Source organism: Sus scrofa, chromosome 10 (genome assembly GCF_000003025.6).
Source record: "Sus scrofa isolate TJ Tabasco breed Duroc chromosome 10, Sscrofa11.1, whole genome shotgun sequence".
Classification (NCBI taxonomy): domain Eukaryota; kingdom Metazoa; phylum Chordata; class Mammalia; order Artiodactyla; family Suidae; genus Sus; species Sus scrofa.
The window spans coordinates 21,666,690-21,693,511 of record NC_010452.4 but is presented as its reverse complement, the minus strand read 5'-3'; the positions used below and the strand labels follow the sequence as shown (position 1 = coordinate 21,693,511).

Below are 26,822 nucleotides of genomic sequence, written 5' to 3'. Positions count from 1 at the left end.
AAAACAGATCGCACTTTTCTGTCCATTATTCTGCTTGAGCGTCCCTGGAGTCCGTCCCTGCTGACATCCCTTCCTTTCTGAAACTCTCATCTCCCTTGACGTTGTGAACCTATTCTCATTTGAACTTCTTCCCACCTTTCTAAGAGCAGTGTCCTGTTAGATGCTCATCTTAATCTGTCTAACCTAGCATGACTGGCTTTTGTTTTGTTTTGTTTTGTTTTAGAGACACATTGCTTTCAGGGGTTCTTTTTATGCTCTGCCATCGCTGACCTGATCTCAGGCACCTGTATGATGTTTATATCTGCTGTGATGTTTCTGATAGTCCTTATCCCCAGTCAAGATATCCCAAACCTGCACACCTGTCATCTGTGCTTCCTATAGGTCCTCATCCATCCACAGCCACATCAAACTCATCATCTTTCCCCGAAGGAGTAACAACTCTCATCGCCTAGGCAGCCAAAGCCAGAAATCTTGACGTCGCTGCATGCTCCTGACTCTTGCTGTCTTTCCTTTCCTGCAGATATAATCACAAAGTCCTAAAGATGCCCATTTCTTCCTATCTTGCCAAGATTCCAGTTTTTCTATATATTTCTCCTATGTAGTTCAGAAACCCATACTTCTATTCTAATAATCGCCTAACTAACATTCTGTCTACAATCAGCCATCTGTTCAATTTATTTTCTCCACAGGTTTTCAAAAAAATATTCTGGAAAACGTAATCACGTTATAAAACTCTTTAATGCACTCTGAATAAAATGTCCTAATATGTTTAATAGATGGATTGTTCTGGTGGGAAATGTGATATTAGCTAAGTGGGAAAAAAATGAAATTTTACCTGGAACCTCACAGCAACTTTTAAATTTTACTGAAGTACATTAAGGAGCTCATTTTCATTTTACAATTTTTTTTCTAAAGTAAATGTAGTTGAAGATTTACTCATCTTGAATAGCTGAACACTATTTTAAGTATTAAATGCAATCAAAGAAGAAAGGAAAAGAAAAAAAATAAAGATTTGACTACTTAAACTTCAATCTGTAGCATATCAAAAAATATACAATGAAAAAGCAGTGGGGAAGATAAATTAGAAGCCTTTGTGTGTGTGTGTCTGTGTGTCTGTGTGTGTGTGTGTGTGTGTGTGTATAACTGAATCACTTTGCTATACATTTTAAGCTCATTTGTAAATTAGTTGTAAATTCCAACATTGTAAATTAACTGTACTTTGTTTTAAAAACATGAAGAAAAAAAGGTAACTGGCCAAGTGGAAAAGAATATGAGAAATAAATAAGGCACATACTTAATATGCTTAGAATATAAAATTTTTCCAAATATATTTTCATATAGAAAAAGTAATAAGGAAACATTAAGCACCTCAAGAGGTCAACGAGCAATGGATCTGAAAAGAGAAGTCACCAAAAAAATGCAGTTGAAACAGGTAAATTACATATGATGTAAAATCCTGCTTCACTCCTAAAAATTCAAATTTAAAGCACAGAGATGCAATTTATCTTTGGTAATCCTAACTGATAAAGGAAAGAACAGAGGCCATAATGCTGAAAGGACTGTCTTCATACTACACAATGTGTGATTCTCTTTGGTTTTTGCTAATTCTCAATTCTATGCTTGATCATACTGCCTGTTTTGAACATGTGACCACCCTACCAGTGACTGAGCAGACCAGGGGCACACATCTGTCCCAAGGGGAACTAATTCATAAACTTGGCAGACACTTTCCTATTTTTTTCCTTGGGAACTTGAGCAAAAAGCCCACTAAATCAGTCAGGAAGTACCATCCTTTCAAAACAATAGTTCAGCCCAAATTATGTTTCACTGGGATTTAAGTGAAATATAAAGATACGGTCTGATAACAAGGTGTGTCCTCCCAGATGCCATATTTGAAAGGATGACACTATAATTTAAGTGATTTGAGACTTGACTTTTCTTGTTCGTTAGAGAAAATTACTTGGTTTTGTTGCTGCTTCAACCTGGCACCAAGAGCAATGCTAAAGACATGACGAGAGCTCAACAAACACTGGGTGAATGAATGAGCCTGAAACATAGCCACTTGGCAAGCCATGCCTTCTATGATGAATTCATACCATACAAGGCTTTACAGCAGATGCTGTGGGTCAAAGTTGAATCTTGGCTAAAAGGTAGTTGCTGTTGTTGTGGTGGTGGTTTCCCCCAGAAAACTACACATACAACGGTGGCATTTATTTCTAGCTTCCAGAATGGATTCCTAACATTCACTTATAAATTTACTATATATAAATTGAACTACAATATTTCTTCGCATCTAGTAAGCAGACCAGGAGTGGCAGACAAACCATCACTATACAAAAGAATAAGAGAAAAAAGAAAGAAGGAAAAGAAGGAAGGAAGGAAAGAAGGAAGAAAGGAAGGAAGGGAGAGAGGAAAAGAAAGAAAGAACTCTGACCATTATGATTTTAAAATGCCATCAATTATAAGACACATCTCAGTTTCAGAGATGTTAAAGTATAAAACAGATGTATCTTTGAGTCAATGAAATAGTTATTCCCAGAAATCCACCATTGGGGCTTTGCCTTCCTTCTAGTAAACAATAAACACGATTTAACTTGAAAAGATAATGCAAGTAAGAAAAAAAAGGATGGAAAGATTTTGAGAATGGTTTTAATTTTTACCCACCATTGTCCACAAATGAAATGTATGATTTGAAATTTTCAAGCATTTTAAGGAGTTTCAAGGGTTGTTGTAGCTGTACACAATTTTTATCCCGTATGCTGACTTTAAAACCTAACTTTTCCCTTGACTTTAAGGCATGAATAACCCTGGGTATAAAAAAGATTTGTCCTAATTTCTAAGGCTATCAGATCTAGCTGATACGAAGAGCTAGCCCTCATCCAGCAGCCAAAGGTGTGTTTTTCCACACCCTTTCCTTTACTGACCATGATGGCAGCACAAGTCAATATAATTTTAACCAGTCTTCATCACATTTTCCAAGTCGCTCCCCCATCCTCTACAGATAAATTCTCTCATTCTTCCAGCTCCTTCTGGGAATACTTTCAGAGTCCTTTAAGCCGCCCCTCCTCATGCAAATTTTTCTGGAAAATCAACACCAAAGTCATAAGAATAAAAGATTCCACTATAGTCCCTGCCTGACTGTCTCTAAGCCCAGGACAGACAGCTTGGACCCAGGCACATGAAGCCTTAGCTAGTGGCGCCAAGGCACACAAAGCCATTTTTAAGATGCCTGTTCCATGCTATCAATCCTCTTACCTTAGGCAACCCCCTCCTGCTGGTTAAGTGCTAACACATGCTTTACAACTGCAGGAGGGGGGGATATGGTTTACAGATTAAAATTAGAGGCAGAATTAAATTGCTCGAACACAGCAAAAAAGGAGAGGGCAGTGAAAGGGTGGAGAAGACAATTGGGTTGTGCCAATGCTCACACACACTTAATTCCAAGACCTGGATTTCCATAAATTCCCACTGGAATCCACGGATTCGGGTTCCACTTTCATCACCGAGAGTCCCTTTCAGAGCACAAACACAGAGACCCTGTCAAGGAACATGCAGCCCCATGAAAATGCACGTTCCAAACTTGGATTTTACAGCCATGCAAGATCGCTGAGTCAAATACCAGAGCCCCCTTTCAGAGAGCCAAGTGGAGTAATTTAATGACTTCTAATGACATGTGTAACTTTTCAGGCTACTCTAATAAGAGTAATCAGATCTTGGGCTGCAGGGTGTAACCTGATCACCTGTGCTTTTCAGAAAAGAATTTCTGCATACAGGGACAGCACTGCCTGCACAGAGGGCCAAGCACATTACTGGTCACGTCAGAGGGAAGAGGAGGAGCGATCACCTCCAAATCATTAAGTGCCTTTTGCAACGGGTAAGCACAGCAGTGAAGATAGATGGAGCTTAATTAAATAAAAAATGGCAGCTGCTGCCTGAAAATTAAGACCTAAACCAGGGGAAATGGAAATGAATAAATGTATAATATGTAGTTCCTGGGTTAGAAGACAACGTCACAACATTCAAAGTTGTGTACTCTTCCATTCAACAGGTGTGTGTGGCAAGCCTATTTATGTCCTGGCATTTCGTGAGTGCTGGGCAGCATCATGGAAACCACGGTCACCACCTCCTGGGTACTTGAGGTCAAGTAGGCAGAGAAATACTCATCATATAGTTTGCTAATGAGAGGGCTCTAAAGTAAAGGGCTAGAGAATATAAGGTAGACCACTGGAACTTAAAAAAAGAGAGAGGAAAACACACACGCTCATATGTATGGGAATATTACGCAGCCATAAAAAAGAATGAGATAATGCCATTTACAGCAACATGGATTGCCCTAGAGATTATTATACTAAGAGAAGTCAGAGAAAGACAAATGTTGTATGAGATCCCTAACATGTGGAATCTAATAAGAAATGATACAAAAGAACTTATTCACAAAACAGACACAGACTCAAAGTTTTCAAAACCAAAGTTATGGTTTCCAAAGGGGAAATGGTGGGGAGAGGTACAAAATGGGAGGTTGGGATTGACATATACACACGACTGTATAAGGAACGGATGAGTAACGGGAACTACTACATAGCACAGGGAAATCTCCTCAATACCCTGCAGGGACCTATGTGGGAAGAGAATCTGAAAAGGAATGGATATATGCATAACTGATTCATTTTGCTCTACACCTGAAACTAACACAACATGGTCAGTCAATTCTACTCCAAAAAAAATTTGTTTTAAAAAGAGAGAAAGAAGATCAAGGCTGAGTCTTCCTAACTTGCAAAGCAAGGGAATGCAAAGCAGTGAAGAAATTCACTAGGTCATTCACGAACAAGGAAAAATATGGGTTTTTTGAGAGCTAGGGAGGGCTATTCTTGGTCATGTGCTAAGTCAGGACTGAAAACTCTCTCTCTGGATAAGAGGATGAATGAACTCAAGATCTATCCATGCTTGGGCATGACACACCTCATTGTTTATTGACCAGTAAAGGGTCCTCGGGTCCTGTAGGGGTTTGGTATATGAAGGTCATTCAAACTGCATTGTCTTCTACAAGTTTCAGCTGCTTACACCTATTGTGGAAGCATTTTGTTTTGGTATCTTCCAGACAAGTGCTGCTCTGCTGGAAAAATTTCCCTTTGCAGATGTAAAAGATCACTAGTAAAGGAGTTGAGGATATGCCATCAGAGAAAGGAGACAGAGCACCCTAGGCAGAGAGAATACTACGTGTGGACGCCGATAGTGGACTCAGAAAGGCAGGCCAAGGAAAGCCTAGAGGCTAGCATGGTATGGATGAAACCAAGCCTGCAGGGAGCTCCTGTCCCTTGAGATGGAGACAGTGGCCCATGGTCAGCGCATCTAAGAATATATAAGCCGTGTATGGTCTACTGTCCTAAGAGCAATAGGAATCCACCGAAGGATTTTAAAACCAAGAGTAGGAGTGGCCGTTGCAGGTAGTGGATGATCTGGTGGGATTTCAAAAAACATCACTCTGGTTATCCTTGGAAGATGACCTGATGGGTTTGCTAGCTGAGCAGCTGATACACCACATAGGAGGCAATGATCGTTCAGGAGATGAAGGAATTATAAACAGAGACATTCCCAATAAAGCTGAGTGATTTTCACAACGAGCGTGCTAGTGTGAGGGGAAATAATTCATGGATACAACACTTAACCCATGATCCAAAGTTTTCCATCTTAGAAACCTACATTGGCAACCTCTAAAATGGGCCCCAGAGACCCTCCCTGACAGATATTTGTACTCTGTGTAGTTCCCATCTCTTAGGTTACCAAAAATAATTGTATTTTCTCCTATGGCAGTTCTCTCTTGCTTTCTCCTGGATCATGGTCTCTAAGGAGAAACACCTGCTGCATCATGAGACATTTGTGTGAAAAGTCGCCTGTGGTGAGGGACTGAGGCCACAGCTACTGAAGAAAGCTTGCAGGTGGATCCCACCATAGTTGGGTCTGGAAATAACTGAGGATGGACCAACACCTTGATTGCAGCTTCACAGGAGATGCTGAGCCAGAAGAGCCCTTCCGAACCTCATGAGATGCCTGACCCTGCAAACTGTGAGATCATAAGTCTTCATTTTTTTTTTTGGTCTTTTTGTTTTTTTAGGGCCACGCCTGTGGCATATAGAGGTTCACAGGCTAGGGGTCTAATGGGACCTGTGGCCTCCAGCCTATGCCACAGCCACAGCCACAGCCACAGCAACACCAGATCTGAGCCACATCTGTGATCCACACCACAGCTCAGGACAATACCAGATCCTTAACCCACTGAGCAAGGCCAGGGATCGAACCTGCATCCTCATAGGTGCCAGTAAGGTTCACTAACTGCTGAGCCATGATGGGAACTCCAATCTTCATTCTTTTAAGCTTCTAAGGCCTGGGGTGACTTGCTACACAGCAATAGATGATTAATGTGGAAAGCTTTTTGGTGAAACAAGCCACTCGCCCTTCTTATGTCACTTTCATCATTTTTTAAATCTCCTGACCCACTTCCTTACACTTCTCTATTTTATACCTTTTCGTTTTTCTTACTAACTTTTTTCTTACAATGTTATTTTTATAGCAGTCAGTGTACAGATAGACATAACAAAGTTTAAGCCAAAAGTTTTAATGGTTCAGAGGCTGATACAAGAAAAAAAAAATTGAGATGTGAGTTTTTATAAATTCACCTCTGCTATAATCTAGGAGATATTTTGCTTTGGTAAATTCTGCACTTTTAAAGAATAGATAGGCTTAATGTGTAAAGTATATTTATCTTCTCTGCTTTGTTCATTTGTAGTGATTTTTGGTAAAAATTATGCTTGTACTTTTTTTTTTTTTGTCTTTTTAGGGCCACACTTGCAGCATATGGAAGTTCCCAGGCTAGGGGTTGAATCGGAGTTGTAGCTGCCGACTACGCCACAGCCACAGCAATGCAGGATCCAAGCTGCATCTGTGACCTACACCACAACTCACAGCAATGCCAGGTCCTTAACCCACTGATCGAGGCCAGGGATTGAAGCTGCGTCCTCATGGATGCTAGTCAGATTTGTTTCTACTGAGCCACAATGGGAACTCCTACTTGTACATTTTAAGTAAAAATAACCATCCTCAGAGTTTTGATGAAAGTATATAATAATAAAAGAAAGACCTTTTGGTGTCTCATTTGGGTACTACAAAAAAGAATGAACGTTGGCCATGTATAGAATATGAACTTAACTTATTCCCATGAAAATCTTGCCCACTGGATACTAGAGGGCTTTAGTCTTCAGTAATTTCCTTCTATTCCTACTCCTATCCACAGTATTTCTGAGAGGTTCCAGGAGATCTCACAGATGCCATCAAACCTGACACTATGCCAGCCGCCTTTTCCTACTTTTTCTTTCTACTGAATTATAAACACTCCCATTTAGCATCACTGTTCTTTTGGCTGCATGCAGTTGCCCTCAGCAGGGACTGCTTCCTCCTGCTGACAGAGCAATCTCTTTGGGCAACAGCCATCTGGCTGCCAAGTTCTACTGCCTCTGGGTACCAGGATTCCCCGGAGCGCTGATGCAAGCTGCCAGAGCTGCCAATGTGGAGGACTTGGAGAGACGGTCATCTATCAGTGTAAGGTTCTGGTGACGTGGTACCAGGGAACTGCCTTCTTTCTAATATCATCTAAAGCCTTCATGGAACAGTCCCTTCTGTTTATTCAGAGGATCAAGCCTCCATCCACAAGGGGAACCCACAGACTCATCTACACGTCAAGCATCTTGCTAAATTCAGAACTGCCCCTCATGTGAAGGCTAAGATGTTATGATTGGGCTCTAACTAAAAATACTTTTCCCCCCTCCTTCTTCTTAGAATGAAGCTGCCTGTAAGAAAGCGTCTCGGTTTCTCATACAATAGATTCCTAGGAAGGCATGACCAGAATCAACTAAAGCATAGCCAAGGGAACTACACAATATCAAACTAGGCTCGCCCAGCATCAAAGGAAAGTCATCCTCTACTCATTCATGTCCTTCTGTTAACAACAACAACAATGGCAAACACACACACAAATTAATAAATGGCTCAAGATTTCATGGTAAAGGCTCTGAATTTAAAAACGGGTAGGTCTATGTTTCAGCCCAATTCTACCACAAACTGCTTCTTTAGTACAAGTCAGACTGAATACTCTTCCTGAATCTTCCAGGCCAAATGATTGCCTCATCTCTAAATAAAATTGCTGAAAGATCCGGTCTCTAAGGTCCTTTGTAACTCTAATCGACAGCTGAATTGAGGGAAAAAAAAGACAATCTGGCAAAATTATTTAGCAAAAATATGATTTCTCTTAGAAACTTCGTGTTACATATGTGTTTATTGATGTTGGGATTTTTTTTTAATGCTCATCAATTTTTTTACTTTTTCCAAATATTCAACTGAAATACAAGTAGAGGGGAAAGCATTTGTTTGTTTATATTAATAATCAGTTGATTCATTTAAAATATGTAAGCATTCCCATTGCAGCTCAGCAGGTTAAGAACCTGACATAGTATCCATTTGGGTTTGATCCCCAGCCTTGCTCAGTGGGTTAAGGATCTGACATTGTTGCAAGCTACAGCATACACTGCAGGTATGGCTTAGATCCAGTGTGGCTGTGGCTATGGCATAGGCAGTGGCTGCTGCTTTGATTCAGTACCTAACCCTGGAACTTCCATAAGCCCCAGGTGCAGCCTTAGCAGAAGAAAAAGAAAAAAAAGAGGTAAAAATATGTAGATGAGAAAAGGAAACTTCAAAGAAAACTAAAATGCACATTAAGGCAGCACAAGTACAAACAGGCGGGAAAGAAATGATAATAAAAGCAACAAGAATTAGGGTCACTCTGATGGTTTCATCTCATTTTCAGTCTTGGAGGAAGTCAGTGGCTGGTTATTGTTTTTGCTGTTTTTCTTCACGCTGGTAATTCTCAATGAGGTGGAAATCTCATTACTAGCCAGTTAGGAAAAAAAGGCGTGGGGGACACAGACTCAGGCTCCTGATTTAAACACTGGCGTGACGCTGGATTTGACACTTGTGTTGTTAACTTGCCTTATACTACGAGTGCCCACAACACAAATAAAACACACCGATACGTATGTATGTAAACCATCAAGAAGCACAGTGTCATTGCTGGTATTTATGTGACCTTGTACAGCATTCGCCCAGGGGCACAGTGTCCTTGGGGAACAGCAACGTTACGTCTTCTATTTTATTTGACTCAATGCTGTCAGAAGGGAACACCAGCCATGAAGAGCCAAGTGGCGATCTGATTCCACACGAACTTGCTTCTCCTTGCAACTCATCACTGCAATTGCAAAAACAAGACCACAAAACAACACACATCCAGTAGCAGAGCAAAACTGATCAAACAGAGAACTGTCACTCACATTCCAAAATCTTTGCAGAATTCCTTTGCTAAATACAGGCGGGTGAGCCTGGCTTGAAGGAAGGGCTGGTACCTTCAGACAGGCAGATGGGGAATGCAGAGCCTCCAACCCCAGTGAAAGGGACTTTGGCAACATCTAATAGAGTGATATATCTATTAGTTCTCTGATTCGCAAGCTCACTTCGAGGACTCTATTCCAAAGATCTATTGAAAACAGCATGCAATGACTTAACGTGCCGTTATTTATTATAAGATCATTGAATGCCAACATATTTAGGCATTACAAAATGGTCTTCCATGGGGGAGAGGGGGTAACACAATGAATACATGGCGCCTGTGCCTCGTAACGAAATAACAGGATGTGTAAAAAGAAGAGAGGAAAATTATCAACCACTGCAAAGGTGAAAGCTCCTGGATGTTTTGTACTGTGAAAAAAGTTTAGTGGAGACTGTGTTCTATTTTATACTACACGTGGCGTTAGAACACGTTAGGCATGTTATGAACTGGAACATCTTTGCAAAAAAAACACTAGAAAGCTAAACCAAAAGCAGAATGGTGGCCTATAAGGAAAGGCAGTACGTGTGGAAGGTAGACTTCTTGAAATAGGTCTTTTGTATGTATTTACAACCTTGTAAACACATAGTGTTACATATGTTTTACATATTCAAAAAATTAACTTAAAAATATGAAACAGCAATTTATACAATTAAAAAATGAACTGAAATGAACGAAGCTAGGTGCCCATCTATTGGTAGAAAAAATAATTTGGGGGTGTGAGTTTATAAAATATATAATGTTATTATAATAGAACTGCCTTTGCAGAATGTATATTAGGGACACATAAAACTATAAACAAGTGTTCAATTTCATTCCATGGTTTAATTCCTCAAAAACACTGGCATTAGGGAACTATTTTATATAATTCTAGAATAATATCAGGTATAACAGTACAGAATACTGTTAACGTTATTAGAACCAAGATTTTCAGTGTCAGTGAAGAGAAACAGATATAAAATAAATAATTTAGTCAAAAATCATGTGATGCTATATCTGAACTGCAAATAGTGTACATACATGTCTTTACCATCATGTATGTATGTCACAGTTTAGTCCACGGCAAAAACCTGGAAGCAGTGACCGTCATGGTAAATTGCATTGTTTGTTCCAGCCATTCTCTGTCCTTCTCCTGGATGCACTGGCCTTTCAGCTGCCCCTTCCCATATGGGGGGAGTAAGCTTTCCAGGGTGAGAAGATTCACAGCTTGGAGAAATGGCCCTGTGAGGTGCAAGGTATTCAGCTCAAAGGGAGGAGGCCGAGTCAGTAGAAGGCCCAACAGTTCAGGGGCCTAATTTAAATGGGGAGGGGTAGTTTGAGGTTCACATACTTTGAGGTAGGGAAGCAGAACCAGGAAAGACAGTTTTTTCTTTTTCTTTTTTGCCTTTTCTAGGGCCGCTCCCATGGCATATGGAGGTTCCCAGGCTAGAGGTCGAATCAGAGCTGTAGCCACTGGCCTACACCACAGCCACAGCTATGCAGGATCTGAGCCACATCTGCAACCTACCCCACAGCTCACAGCAACGCCAGATCCTTAACCCACTGAGCAAGGCCAGGAATCGAACCCACAACCACATGGTTCCTAATCGGATTCATTAACCACTGAGCCACGACAGGAACTCCAAAAGACAGTTTTCAATGTTGCCAGGGGGAAAACATGATTTTTTTTCCAATTATCATCCGAGGAGGGAGTAGGTCACAAGGGTGGGTTTATTCCCAGGGTGTGGGGATGAAGGCGCCATCATTAACCCTTGATGAGGGGTCTCCTAGTGGAGCTTTAATGGTCACAGTTGCCAAGCTCTCATCAAAAATGCTGTCTCTCTTCTGAATTCTTCTTCTCTCCCATTTCTTTACTCACAGGGCTAATTCTCTGCTAAGACCATGGGTAAATTTAGGTTGTTCTAAATTATGTACTAGGTATTATGCGCTGGGCTCTAGGAATATCATATTTGATGGATCAAAGACAACTGAGTGAATCGGGAGTTAAATTTTAAATTGCTGCCATGGCCTCTTTGTTCCATGGAATGGACTGGGCTTTCCAGTCGTTGGGCAGGTGGCCTGGGTTCCACGTGCTCTGCTGGGGCTCTGGAGCACGAGGGATTCCTGACCGTCATGAAGGTACTGAAGGAACAGCCTCCATCCTGGTGGAAGGCAACTGGGGATGCATATGGTGAAGAAGAAACTAAAATTCACTTAGGCACTTGGCATGAGAGCCCTTTGATGAGCAGGGAGGAGAAAAAGAACAAATAAATCAGGGAAGATGATCTTGCACATACTGTACTTTCACTTCTTGGCTAGCAAAAAACACATAAATTTAATCAGAGGTTTAGTTATGTTCCTAAAGAAATAAATCCCCGAAATAAGTGAACCCTGAGCCCGTTTTTGTCAATAGAACATGGCTCAAAATGTGTTTTTTATTGTTGTTGTTTGTGTGTTGGCCTCACTCCTTGGGCCAGAGACTGAAGCCATGACCCAGCAGTGACCTGAGCCACAGCAGTGACGATGCAGGATCCTTAACCCACTGCACCACCAGGGAACTCTATCAAAATGCGTTTGAACCAATTTTAACATATAAACTTTCAAGAAATGAATACATTTTAACTGCATACTAAACACATCTAATTTATCTTTTAAATCACCTGTCATATATTTGCACACAACACATTAAAATCCTAGGACACACATTTGGTGGGCCAAGTTTAGGAAGTTTCCCTCTACGGCACTGTCTTTTTTCTCAGGTGGACTCTGCATCCCACCAGACCCCAGCCTGACACCTCCACACACATTGTATTTTTAAATTTCACAATTTCCAATATAAAAATGGATCACAGCAAAGCCTTGAAGGACCAGTCTTACTCGGTGATTGTTTTTGAATATCTTAAAGCACTTGATATTTAATGAGGGTAAGATTTTAAGGTCCTAGATGGAATACAGACTCTAACTCCTCTTACTGCTGAGGGTTCTCTTTCCAGATCTGCTGTATGCTTTGAGACGGAGTTCTGATGCAGTAGGTGTTATGATGTCATAGCTACCAAAACATACCCTCCCGCCCAACCCAGCTTGGCAAACAGAAGGGGGCCCAGAGTAACCCCTAATATCTTCAAATTCCAAAATCTTAGGGCACACTTCTGGTTGATTTAGGCAACATGAACCAATCAACAGTCACAATCTGATTGGCTAATGAGGCAGAATCCTATAAACCCATGACTAATCCAACAGAAATCCCATAAGTAAGACTGTGAGAAGGACCACTATCCAGAAGAAGGATGAAGAGGGCAGGATATCCATACGGAAGAGCATCTAGGTAGAGGAAACACCCCAGTGGCAAAGTCATGGAATAGGCTCTTTGAGAAAATAAGTTGAGTGGTTTACAAACTGAATGCTTTGAAGACAGGCCCATCTTCATAGACAGCAGTGACTTTTGTTCAGATGGTCTAATTCCAGATTAACAAAGTCAGAATACATTCGTTCTCCATCTTCCTAGAAAGCCTAAATTTTCCACAGCTATTGAGAATTTGGTTCAGGTAAATTTTCTCTTTTCAAAGTTCATAAAGATAAGTGCAAAGCTGGGGAATTCTAAGTCATGCCATTATGCATTATTAATAACTTCCCTCACATTAGTATCTTAGATTAGCTGAACTGTCAAGGAAAAACTTGTACGGAATGAATTTATACAGCAAGAATTTGGGTACCTATTTTCCTGATGCAGTGCCTAGGGAAAATAGGAAATAAAGTTTACAGTCCAATGGAAAAAAAAAAAAAAAAAAACATCATCATCCCTAGAAAGAATAACTCAGAAAACACGGGCCACCTGGTAAGGAGGAACAGACCTGGTTACCTTCCCACATGCATGTAGTGGTTAAATGTCAGGTGTCCTGAGTTGAGAGTATCAGGTTTGGATCCAGTGATAAGAGTTTGGGCAAGTTACTCCACACTTGGCTTCAGTGAACTCGCCTATTAAGCTACATGGGTTTTTTTTTTTTTGTTTTTTTTTTGTTTTTTTTTTTTTTGTCTTTTTGTCTTTTGTTGTTGTTGTTGTTGTTGTTGCTATTTCTTGGGCCGCTCCCACGGCATATGGAGGTTCCCAGGCTAGGGGTCTAATTGGAGCTGTAGCCACCGGCCTACGCCAAAGCCACAGCAACGCGGGATCCGAGCCGCGTCTGCAACCTACACCACAGCTCACGGCAACGCGGGATCGTTAACCCACTGATCAAGGGCAGGGACCGAACCCGCAACCTCATGGTTCCTAGTCGGATTCGTTAACCACTGCGCCACGACGGGAACTCCGTTACATGGGGTTTTAAAAACCGCATGGAATTGTGAATTTAAATAAAGAATACATGCAAAATACAGAGCAGTGCCTAGCATATAATGAGACTTGAAAAGTATTAGCCATTGCTACTCGCCGTCATCGTAGGCACGCAAAAGCAGCCAGTTTCCAGAAGCAATGGAGACACTAAAAGGAACGCGAGATTTCAAGCATCTGCGAGGGACCAGTGGTGATATTCACATACAGTTTTCCATTTCTGTGTCGGACCCTCTCAACTGCAAAATTGGTCCAGGTGCTAGGATGCCCAGAGCCTCACAGGTCGATTTTGAGGTGGAATTTTGAGGATGCTGTCCGGCGGTGGGAGCAAAGCCTTATTAGTCAGTGCAGTGCAGAAGTCAGTGTTTATAATTTGGGCACTTTCCCCTCTGTGTTTACTCAAGAACTCCTTTGACCTAAAATCTAAAATGGCAGTTACTTAGCCAATCCATGGGAATTTTGTATGCATCACGTAAAAGAAAATAAATGATACAGTAGTTCCTCCATTATAGGATGGGGATACAGTGTAAACACACACACACACCACACACACACACACACACACACACACACACATTAGCTTGGGGGCTGCAGGAATAAGATTTAAGTTGAGCTAAAGCCTTAGTAGCTGTAATGATGCACCAGTCACATACTTTTCCAATTCTTAGTTTTTCTTAGGGGCAACATAAAAATTGGATTAGCATCAATTGTTTGTAAGACCATTCAGTTAAAGCAAATCTTACCAGGAAGCCTCGTAAGGCATGAGGGATGCTACTTTGATTAAAATGGAGAAGAGACGGTGGAATGCTGAAAATTCAGATCTCCTCCTCCTGGTTGCTGAGTGGGTCCCTGGAGCAGTTACATAACCTCTGGACAAAAGCGTTCCCCAGGTCTTTTCTGTTTTTAGACAAGTATTTCAGCTAGAGGACCTACTTCACCGAAGCTGAGCTCCATCAGTGTACCACAGAAATTGTTTACTACATCTTTTTGCCTCCTCTGTTCTCTTTTGTATACTTTGCTGTCTCTTTTTTTTTTTTTCTTTTCTTTTTTATGGCCATACCTGCAGCATATGGAAGTTCCCAGGCCAGGTATTGAATCCAAGCTACAGCTGCGGCAACACGTGAACCTTTAACCCACTGCCTCCAGCTAGGGATCGAACCTGCCCCTCCACAATGACCCGAGCCACTGCAGTCAGATTCCTAACCCACTGTGCCGTAGTGAGAACTCCAACTTTGCTTTCAGGCTCCTTAAGATATATTCTTAAAAATGTCTTGATTGAATGGAGATAGGAGTTCCCATTGTGGCTCAGTGGGTTAAGGACCTGATGTTGTATCTGTGAAGATGCAGGTTTGATACCAGGCTCCACTCAGTGGGTTAAGGATCTGGCGTTGCCACAAGATGCAGCATTGGTTGCAGATGCGGCTTGGATCTGGTGTTGCCATGACTGTGGCATAGACCAGGAGCTGCAGCTCTGATTCAACCCCTAGCCCAGGAACTTCCATATGCCCCAGGGGTGGCCATAAAAAGGAAAAAAAAAAAGGAGATAGAATAGTCAGTAAACTGCTATCAAGAAACCTTTTTAAAGTATGATAAAAATGCATATGTATTCATATTAAGTAATCATTAATGGATCACTCTCAAAAATTAGTGGATTGCTCTCACTTTTCTGGGCTAAACATGGCACACATTTCTTGATGCCAATAAGAAGGCACCATTCTCTCGTGTTTGTGTTTGTGGCTTTATGACAATTATGAAAACTATTGCTTCTGATCTAGGCTTTCAGGGCTGGGAGGGAACAACCTGGACTTGAAGTCGAAAGCTGGTTTTAAGTCCAGTTTCTATCTCTTGCAAGTTCTATGAAATTTAATCAAATTGGTAAACGTTTTGAGCCACACGTATAGATAAATAATATCTGTCACAGCATGTAATTGACATTCCAACCACCATACTTTCTTTTATTAAATTTAATCTGATTGGCGCATGGTTGACTTACAATGTTGTATTTGTTTCAGGTGTACAGCAAAGTGCATCAGTCATACATATAAATATATCCGTTCATTTTTCCCATGCAGGTTATTACAGCTATTGAGTAAATGTCCCTGTGTGCTACAATAGGTTCTCATTAGTCATCTATTTTATATAATAGTGTGTATATTTTATCCCCACCCTCCCAATCCCGACTTTCCCCCAACATTTTCACCTATGAGAACCACAAGATTGGCTTGGAGCTCTGTGAGCTTGTTTTTGTTTTATAAATAAGCTTGTTTCTTGATCATCCTCTTGGTTTATTCTCTCGCTTCCTTTGTCAACCTTTCCAGCTGCTTTGATGGTACCTCCTCCTCTTCCTCACCTCTTTTCCTTCCAATCCCCGTCCCCCCCAAGCCCAGATCGTGGGCATCTTCTCTCTTTGTAGGATTCTCTTGTTGATCTCCACCTGCCCAAAGGCTTTGAATAATATCTATATCCTAGTGATTCTAAAAATTAAACTCCAGCCCAGCCCTCATTCCTCACTCCAGACTTACGCATCCAATTGCATACATGACTTTGCCCCTGGAAGGCCCAATATACATCCCACTTTCAACAGGTTCCAAAACAGTGTCCTAGATTTTTCACCCCAAACCTGCTCTCAGCCCTCGTTTCCTTTGGCTACTTGTCTCTAGTTTTCATAAGGCAAAGAGAGCAATCCTTTTGAAATACAAAATGAAATTAGCCCCTTCTAATAGAGGACATGATTTATAAATATGCATTTTCCCTTTTCCACAACTAGAATGTAAGCTCCTTGAATGCAGAGAGATTTGTTTCTTGACGGATGTGGAAGTGCACTAACAGCCAGGAACAATGCTTAGGACAGAGCAGGAAATGAGAAAAAACTTTGATTGACTGGGAGGTCCCACTGTGGCTCAGTGAATTAAGGGCCTGAGGTTGTCTGAGGATGCAGGTTCAATCCCTCTCTTCCCGCAGGGGGTTAAGGATCTGGCTTCTTGCTGCAGGCTGTGGCATAGGTCACAGATCCAGCTTGGATCTGGCATTGCCATGGCTGTGGCATTGGGCTGCAGCTGCAGCTCCGATTTAACCCCTAGCTTGGGAACTTCCATATGCCACAGGTGCTGCATTATAAGAAGGAAAAAAAGTTGGTTGACTCAACGAAGATTGAATGAATAAGAAAACACAAACCTTGACGTAATTTTGTGAAGCTTAAATAAAATAATCTACCCCAGAGCCTGACACAGAGAACATACTAACCAACTATGGCAGTTCTTTTTTTTTTTTTTCTTCATGTTTTAAAGTTTTATTGAAGCATAGCTGATTTACAAAGTTGTGATAATTTCTACAGTACAATAAAGTGATTCAGTTACACATATACACACATCCATTCTCTTTCAGATTCTTTTCCCACATAGATCATTACGGAATATTGGTTAGAGTTCCCTGTGCCGTACAGCAGGTCCCCATTGGCCAGTTATTTATGTATGTCTGTGTTCATGTGCTAATCTGATATTTATTTGGGGGACTGGGATTAGCAAATATGGTTGTTCCTGAGCAAATTGCTCAGAGTAAATTCTGCGTATATTGAATCACTAAATCTACTCTCTTTAGTATTTCCATGGAGTTTCCTATATAAAATTCTATATGCATCCTGGAAATGATTGGGTAGCACCAAGGAAAGAATTCGAGGCACTTTTGTTTATCAAGTCCCATGCTCGTTTGTATGACAATAACATTTTTATGAAAAGAGTTTTCATGAGCATTTTCTCAAAGCAAGATAAGGTGTACTGTCATTTTTCTGCCTCGGGATAAATAGAGCATCTTCTTAGCTGTCTTGCAGGCTGTCTTTATCCAGACTTACTCAAAAGAGTGTCTCTCGAAAAATCATCACACTTTATTTTGAAGATTCTTAAGAAGTAACTGTCACACATTTCTTACCAGTGTTTCATGAGGGGACTAACAAAGAAGCTAAGTTCACATTTTGCAGCTAAGAAAAAAGACCTCAAATCAAGCCAACTGCTCAGTTCCTTTAGGCTTGTGATAGGCAATGCTTGTCAAATCATAGGGATTATCATAACTACGCCTATCTCAATTGGCTTGTCGAACCATGGGACTTGTCATGACCAGTCATAACCACAGACCTTTGGTTTCCCAGCTAGAAACACAGTTACTCTCCCTGGCACATGCAGAACTTTTAAGCAAGACTCAAATTCCCATGTTTATTTTTGGTATCAACATAACATGGACAGAACATATGTTCTGAAAAAGAATGATCAAGAACAATCTTTGCAGCTATAATAGAAAGATGCCCCCTAAACCACCAGGCACCATCCCTTTTCTACCATTACACGTATTTAGAGCTGAGGGTGCAGAAGGTATCAACACATGGAAAACCAGGTTTTGATCTAAAACACCCCATTTTAAAAAAAGGACGTTTATCATCCGTTTAAAGGGTAGTGAGTTAACAAGGCCCCAGTGTGAACACGGCTGCCTGTGGGGTAGGAGGTTTATAGCAGTGTCACTTCCAGCTGACAGCAGGTGCTGCTAAGGGTGTCAGTCTAAAGACCTGATTCATTAAGTTCTGCTGCTCCGGTGCTGTGCTCTTAGGACAAGAAAAACAAGAAGGAACAGAGTGTCTTTTATATTTAACCTATAAAACTTAACACTCGGACCTCAACCATATAAACCAGAAGTGAAAGAGGCAATTGCAAATCTGACCAATAAAACGGGTAAATCACTTATATGCTGAGATTAGAATGAGATGTCTAGGTACACGGGGGAGAGAACCATTTGCAAATACCTCCGGGGAGGTGACTCCAGAACTGGTAGAGCCCACATTCCCTGCAGCGTTTCAGAGGTCGGTGAAAGATTGGCAGGCTTCCGGGGGCAACATTCCAGGCTTCCTTGGAAAAAGCTGGTTTGTTGGAAGGACTGGGGAAACGTTGGGGGGTAGAAAGAGATGATAAGGGAGGGCTCCTCTGTCACAGGGAGAAGGTAGCCTCTCCTGTCTCTTGGTTTCTTTCCACCTCAAGTCTGAAAGACCCAGGTATGTTCTAGGAAGAAAGAACATACCTGTGAGTAGAGATGAGAAAACTACCTTATACTAAAATGCAGACACAGGGCACAAGGGATGCCACTCTGGAGTGCATGGCGAGAGCACTGGGATGTGGAGGTGGAGCGGAGGAGAGGGCAGTGGATGGAAAGGAGTGTCCAAGGGAGAAGGAACCCCACAGAACATTGCTATAATCATTTCTTCTTGGAGGAAGAGAGGTGATGCTAACCCTGGAGTCTAGAAGGTAGTTTAAAATTACTCTTTCAAGTTTTTCATCTACTTAACAATAAAAGTCAAAATAAACCTGTCCATGACCCGGCAATTCCACTCGTAGGCCTTTTTACCCAAGAGAAAGGAAAACACATTTTTACAAAAACGCACATACAAGAGTGTTCATGGCAGGTTTATTCCTAATAGGCAGGAGCTGGAAGCCACCCTGGTGATTGTTCACTGGCCAATGAAGAAGTAAACCGGTGTGGTCCTGCCATGGAACACTCACCAGAGATGGGGAGGAAGGAGCTCGATGTATGCAACAACATTGGATGGGGTTGGAAGCCACGACCCCTGGGCTGCTACCTGTGTTTGTGAATAAAGTTTTATGGGAACAGCCGCACCCATTTGGGTTATGCAGATCAATGCCATTTGTGTATCTAGAGTTTGGCTACATTCTGGCTATACCAGCACAACTGAGTAGTTACAGGGGGGTGTAGGATGCTTATTCTTTGGTTGAACCTGGCCCATGAACCAAAATGCTATCCTTGGAAGGAGACAGGCAGCCAGCAAGGCGGTCCCTTCTTCCCTTCACCCTGGGCTGGGATGCAGCCCGCCTCTCTAAGGTGTTGATTTTCATGGTTTCCAAATAATGTATCAGCAACTGACTTGGCAGCTGCTTTCATATATATATTTTTTAACCTGTCGTGTAAGTACATTTTATACAAATATTTCTAAACGGAAAGCCTGGTGAAAAGAGGAGATGTGAAATCCATGTGAGCTCGGTCACAGAAAGACACGGCATCTGAATTGATTTTTTTTTTCATTTTTTTAAAGTTTTGTTGAAGTCGAGTTGATTTACAAGGTTGTGACCATTTCTGCAGTACCACAAAGTGATTCAGTCACACATGTACACACACCCATTCTCTTTCAGATGCTTTTCCCACATGGATTATCACAGAATCCAGGGTAGAATTCTCTGTGCTCTACAGCAGGTCCCTGTTGGCCAGTCATTCCATAAACCTCAGTGTATATATGCCAACCACAAACCCCCAAGCCATCCCTCGCCCTACTAGCCCCCTTTGGTAACCATAAGTTTCTTTTGAAAATCTATGAATCTGTTTCTGTGCTGCATATAAATTAATTTGTATCTTTTTTTAGATTCCACATATAAGTGAAATTCTATGATGTTTGTCTTTCGCTCTCACATTAATGTCACTCAGTATGAATTGATATTTTATTGTCTTAGAATTTCTCTCTGTCCACCGCTGGCCCTAATATTCTCACTTTGGGGAGAAAGCAAGAAAGAGGGATGTGGGAAGAGTGGACTCAGTGAAGATTCAGGGCTGAGAAATAGTAGCTCCAGTGTTGAGCTGTGAACTTGGACAAATGATTTCATCTTTCTCAGCCTCAGTTTCCCCATTTGTAACTGTGGGCATTCAATATTACAATTCAAATGATAGCTTAGTAATATGCAAATGTTAGTTTGTAAGATTAAAAAGAAGAAATTATGATTTAAACTATGATGAAAAATAATAATTATTTCATTATTCAACTTTCATTTTCTGGGAAGTTTTTCAATATCCTATTAAATTTGCTTTCATAAAAATGTTTAGACTTCTCCACCCATAAATATTTCAATGAAAAAAAGGAACAACAACAACAAAAAAGACAAAAGATTAAAAAAAAAAAAAAAGAAAATACTCTTTAAAAAAAAAAAAAAAAAGGAGTTCCTGTCGTGGCGCAGTGGTTAACGAATCCGACTAGGAACCATGAGGTTGCGGGTTCGATCCCTGCCCTTGCTCAGTGGGTTAACGATCCGGCGTTGCCGTGAGCTGTGGTGTAGGTTGCAGACGCAGCTCGGATCCCGCGTTGCTGTGGCTCTGGCGTAGGCCGGTGGCTACAGCTCCGATTCAACCCCAACCCCTAGCCTGGGAACCTCCATATGCCGCGGGAGCGGCCCAAGAAATAGCAACAACAACAACAAAAAAGACAAAAGACAAAAAAAAAAAAAAAAAAGGAGTTGCGTCCCTCATAATGCATGTCTGAAAGATGTACTTTAAAACCCTTAGCATCTCTGGAAAAAAAAAAAAAGTATCTTAAGTCAAAGTTGAGGTTGACATATGCCTATGAAAAAAAGGGAAACATCATTAAGTGTCAATCAACATTTAGCATCATGTCTGTGTATTAAAATGGCATTTCTCTTCACTCTGGGGGAGGATTTTCACATGATACAGCTGGCAAAACTAGAGAATTCTAAATCAATCGGCAACTTACACAAAACAAACTTTTGATCAGAGACCCAGATGCACCCCTTATGGAAGACACCTCGTCTTGCAAAATCTCTTCTGCACGTTTTCTGATGGAGCCCACTGAAGGGAAGTACATTATTTGCAGAGCAGAAGTTCACTCTCGAGATTGTTTTCTAGTATCTCTTTGCCAACATAGATTAAATAATGCATGAAAATACCACCATAATGATGGGTAAAAATAAACATAGATCCTGAGGCTAAGTCAAGGCGTCAGGGTTTGAGAAATCAACACACCAAATGTTACATAAATAGAGACCTTTAAACAAGTTGTTAAGCCTGGTCTCCTATTTACTGTGCACTACTGTTCACTCACAAAAGGAGCTGACACAGAGGTGAGGAAAGAGCCTTGCCTTTGTGGTCTGTTCCCAACCTGGGCTCTGTCTGTTACCCTGTGGAGCTCAGGACCTCTGGGCCTCACTTCAAAACACAGCTCAACATCACTAATTATTGGAGAAACACCTATCAAAACTTCAATGAGGCACCACCTCACACCGGTCAGAGTTGCCATCATTAACAAGTCAACAAATTACAAATGCTGGGTGTGGAAAAAAAGGTTACCCTCCTACACTCTGGATGAGAATGGAAATTGGTGCAACCACTATGGCAAATAGTATGGAGTTGCCACAGAAAACTAAATATAGAACTACCCGATGATCCAGTCATCCCACTCCTGGGCACATATCCGGGCAAAACTTCCATTCAAAAAGAGACATGCACCCCCTTATTCGTTGCAGCACTGTTCACAATAGCCAAGACATGGAAACCATCTAAATGTCCATCAACAGATGAATGGATTAAGAAGAATACCACGGTACATAAATACAATGCAATACTACTCAGCCATACGAAAAGGACAAAATAATGCCATTTGCTGCAAGATGGATACAACTAGAGATTCTCATACCAAAAGAGACAAATACCCTATAATATCATTTATGTAAGTGGAATCTAAAATATGGCACAAATGAACCTGTCTGCAGAACTGAAACAGACTCACAGACATAGAGAACAGACTTGTGGTTGGCAAGGGGGAAAGGGAAGGGAGTGGGATGAACTGGGAGTTTGGGGTTAGTAGATGCAAACTATTGCATTTAGAATAGATAAGTAACGAGATCCTACTGTGCAGCACAGGGAACTATATCCAGTTTCTTGGGACAGACCATGATGGAAGATAGTATGAGAAAGAGAATACATATGACTGTGTCCCTTTGCCATAGAGCAGAAATTGGCAGAGCATTGTAAATCAACTGTACTTTAATGAAACACACATACAAGAGAGAGGATACAGGTAAGAAAGCACAGGATATCATATACATGGACCAGTCCATGAGTTTCAGGTAAATCTAGTCTTTCTGTTGCATTCAGCCAGGTCTTCAGGAAACTCTTATTTCATAGCAAGAAGGTCAGTTTTGGAAGCCAGGAATCGGGGTGGTCAGGAAAAACCTGAATAACTGACATCCATTGATATACATCAAGATCCTCTAGATGTCTGTTGAACTCAAGCTTTAAAAATAATGACTGTCCCATGTTTTACTTGCTTTTGCTCCATTTTCCATTCTCTCTTGGAGACACCAAAGCACTCTCAAGCCAGCAAGAAAGAAGAAAGAAGGAAAGAGAGAGAGAAAGAAGAAAGAAAAAGAAAGAAAGAAAAAAGAAAGAAGAAAGAAAGAAAGAAAGAAAGAAAGAAAGAAAGAAAGAAAGAAAGAAAGAAAGAAAGAAGGAAGGAAGGAAGGAAGGAAGGAAGGAAGGAAGGAAGGAAGGAAGGAAGGGAAGAAGGAAGGAAGGAGAGAAAGAAGGAAAGAAAAAGAAAGAAAGAAAGAAAGAAAGAAGACCACAAAAAGACTAACAGACAGGGATGATACGAAGACAAAACACCACCACAGTCAGTATAATTCACACACTGATTATCAGCAGTAGACATTTGAGACTTGGCTACATTGATGCAATTCAAAGCCACTGGAAGGCTAAAGAGGGTCCCCTAATGGGAAACAAATTCTATACATTTTAACATTTTTTTCAGTGAGCCAGGAGTGAGAATTCAACTGCCCGAGTCTTAAGCATGTGATAGAATTGTTTACCTGTAAGTCAGAAAGAAAAAAAAAAAAAAAAGATTTTATGAGGTTTCATGTCATGTTTGCATAAAAGCCACTGTATTTGGTAGCAATGAGCAGGTATGGAATAAAGTGTATTTTAGCCTTTTTTTGAGGGGCGGGGGTGTCTGGCTTGTTTTATTTAACAAATTGCTTTTTTAATATATACTCTTTTTTTTTAACTATTATTTTCCATCCTGGTTTAGCTTAGGAGATCGGATATAGTTCCCTATGCTGTACAGTAGGACCTCACTGCTTATCCATTCTAAATGGAATCATTGGCATCTTCTAAACCCCAAACTCCCCATCCATCCCACTCCTTCCCCACCCCATTGTTCTCCTTACCTGTGTACTTTCTACTGTGGAGGGAACTGCAAAGTTTAAGCCGTTTTTCTTCTCACATCTTTCTTCAGCATGAAAAGACATCAGCATTGAAAGGAATGTGTTTGTGTTTTAGGGTTTTTTAATAGAGTTATTTAAAAAGCTTTCTGTCCCTTCCTCTCAAGTATTTTTAAAAATTTTATTGGAGGATAGTTGACTGAGGAAGTCATGTTAATTTCAGGTGTAGAGCAAAGTGAATCAGTTATACACATATCCATTCCTTTTCAGATTCTTCTCCTGTATGGGTCACTACAGAATATTGAGTAGATTTTCCTGTGCTATACAGTAAGTCCTTGGTATTCGTCCGTTCCATATATAGCAGCGTGTGTATGTCAGTCCCAAGCCCCCACTTTATGCCTCTCCCCAGCATTTCCTCTTTGGAAACTGTAACTCTGGTTTTGAAAATGTTGAGTCTCTTTCTGTTGTGCAACTACGTTCTTTCATGTCATTTTTTATTAGATTCCACGTATTAGTATTTGTCAAATCTGTCGTTTAAAATCATTAGTAAAATCAGTGTTTTTGAATGTTTTTATTTACTGTTTGAGCAATTCCAAGAACCACTCAATGTGGTTCACAGAACTGACAGATCTTTTCAGGGTGATTCTGAAGTTTTGTAATTTTCTGAGTAGTGTCTGCTGTTGCGGTTGGGATGGACGACTGCCCTGCTCTGTTCGATGCTCATGAAAGGACCTGCCTGGTGTAATATAACAGCGAGTCCTCAAAAAGATTTATAGAAATGGAGAGGAAAGTGTTTGAGCTCATGGATTTTGCGTGGAAAGAATGCACAGGGGAGGGATCTGGGAGGGGTGATTAGATGGTGTCCACCCGAGGCTGCTTCTGAACTAAGCTGAGTCTATACAGGCCTAAAGGAGAGAATGTGTTTGCATCTGAGCTGTCTGTCTTCCTCCAACAACTGTGGGAAGTCTGGTAATTAAACCCAACATTTGTTCTTGGGTGGGCCCAAAAGACGATGGAGGATGTTTTTTAAAAAACAGAGTGTTAGCAAACTATTACCAGTCAATGGTGACTGGAAATTGTCTCTCTTCCTTCCTTCCTTCCTCCCTTCCTCCCTCCCTCCCTCCCTCCCTCCATCCTTCCCTCCCTCCCTCCCTCCATCCTTTCTTTTTCTTTCTTTCTTTCTTTCTTTTCTTTCTTTCTTTCTTTCTTTCTTTCTTTCTTTCTTTCTTTCTTTCTTTCTTTCTTTCTTTCTTTCTTTCTTTTTTTCTTTCTTTCTTTCTTTCTTCACTTGCTTTCTTGCTTTCTTTCTCTCTCTCCTTCTTTATTCCTTCCTTCCTTTCTTTTTAAATGTTTGTGCCCATGGCATATGGAAGTTCCCGAGCCAGGGTTGGAACCCACACCACCACAGTGACCCGAGCTGCTGCACTCTGGTTCTTCACACACTGTGCCACAACAGGAATTCCAATTGGAAGGTTCAGTCAATGATACATATGATAAACATGATGTGCTGTTGCTGTTCTGAGATTAGGATAATCTTTGTTGCATGAACATGATTCCAGGTGATCTTTGATTCACATGCAGGGTTAAAAATAGATTTGGGGCCAATCTGAAGCTAAGGCTTGGGCACCGGGGCTGCTTTGTGGAATGACCCACTTAGTGAGTAACAGAGATGTCCAGCCAACAGTCACGTGAGTGGGGATGGAAGAGGACCCTCCAGCCCCAAATGAACACAGCTCTAGCTGATTTCTTGGCTGTCAATTTCCTATGGTGACCCCAAGTCATTACCATCAAGCTAAACTACTTCCTGACTTTCAGAAATGGTGAGATAATAAATGTTTGCTTTCAAGTCAAAAAAAAAAAAAAGACTTCATTTCTAAAGGAACAGGGGAACAGTGAGAGCTCGCCCTCCCAGGTTTATTGCATGGGTCCCCACGCCATCACACAGATACCCCTGTTGCTGATGGCAATTTGCGAACTAGGCAGGGGAGTGAGCTATACAGGTACTGGTTTATCCATGTTCTTCTACTCGACTTGGTCTCGCCAGACTCCCAAAGCACACACAGAAGTCACTTGGCCCTGCCAAGGAGCCCATGAACAGTGACTTACAGAGGAGTGACTAACTGATCATTTATTTCATGTCTGATGTGCGTAGACCCCCGAGAGGGGGACGTGTACCGTATTTCTTTAGCCTTCATGTCACATCACAAGCTTGATGTGATAGGGCTGGGAAACATCCAGCTAATGTTTAATCTAAATACCTTCCAAGATGGCAATAATGATCTAGCAGAGAAGAACATGGATTCGGTCATCGGCAGCCTTGAAGAGCATGTTGAGAATAACTCAGTGACACTAATGTAGAGAAGGCAGTCTTGGAATTTGAAGGGCAGCCTAAGCCATACCTTACTGCAAAATGTTTCCCTTTTGGACCCAATGTAACATGAAGATGTCTTATATTATCTATTTTGCATACTTTACAGTGTTAGTATGTCTCTGTGTGTGTGTGTGTGTGTGTGTGTGTGTGTGTGTGTGTGTGTTCATATTTTGTTGGTGGGGAACATGAACCATTATACTATGGTGTTAAGACTCCTGCTAACATGATCATTTTATAGAAGAGGTGACACCCTAAACTTTATCTGTCACAATCATGCTGGTTGGGACATTTGGCTTAATGGGACTTAGAGGGGTTCTCTCTTCTAAAGACTACATGAAAGACATAAAGAATTGGGAGAAACACTGAAACTTTAAGCTGCCTCATTGACACATCCTCATGGTCCAAGAGCCCCTTACACGCAACATACCTGAAGGTGAAAGCATTTACTCCCCGACCAAACCTGATTCCCTTACTTAGACCCTGCTGCCTCCCCCCATAGCTAGGACCTGAACAATATGCCTTGGTTCAGGACTAATCCTTGCTCATGTAGAAATGCATTAATCCACTTACCCAATTAATTCATTTCTTTAGCTGCTGTCTTCTCTATTAGTTATCAATTGCTTCAATGGGAGGAACCGTGGTCCATGGTTCTGCAATGTCTGATAAAAACCGATTACCTTGCATCTGTAGATATATTTGTGTTTTCCTATGTTTTTGTAGATGTGAATG

At 41.2% G+C, this 26,822-nt stretch overlaps 1 protein-coding gene across 5 annotated transcripts in view; it reads left to right on the top strand.

The window, feature by feature from the left end:
- The window catches only part of LOC110255652, a 105,963-nt gene extending 85,319 nt beyond the window's left edge, over positions 1 to 20,644 (top strand). For 2 of the 5 annotated variants that reach the window (XR_002336255.1, XR_002336253.1), the window contains exons 5-7: positions 1,342 to 1,432; positions 3,754 to 3,874; positions 5,812 to 20,644. The gene's annotated coding sequence lies outside the window, so the exon portion shown is untranslated. Of the gene's footprint in view, positions 1 to 1,341 lie in introns of all 5 variants that reach the window. The other 3 variants (XR_002336250.1, XR_002336252.1, XR_002336251.1) reach the window with 2 other exon arrangements.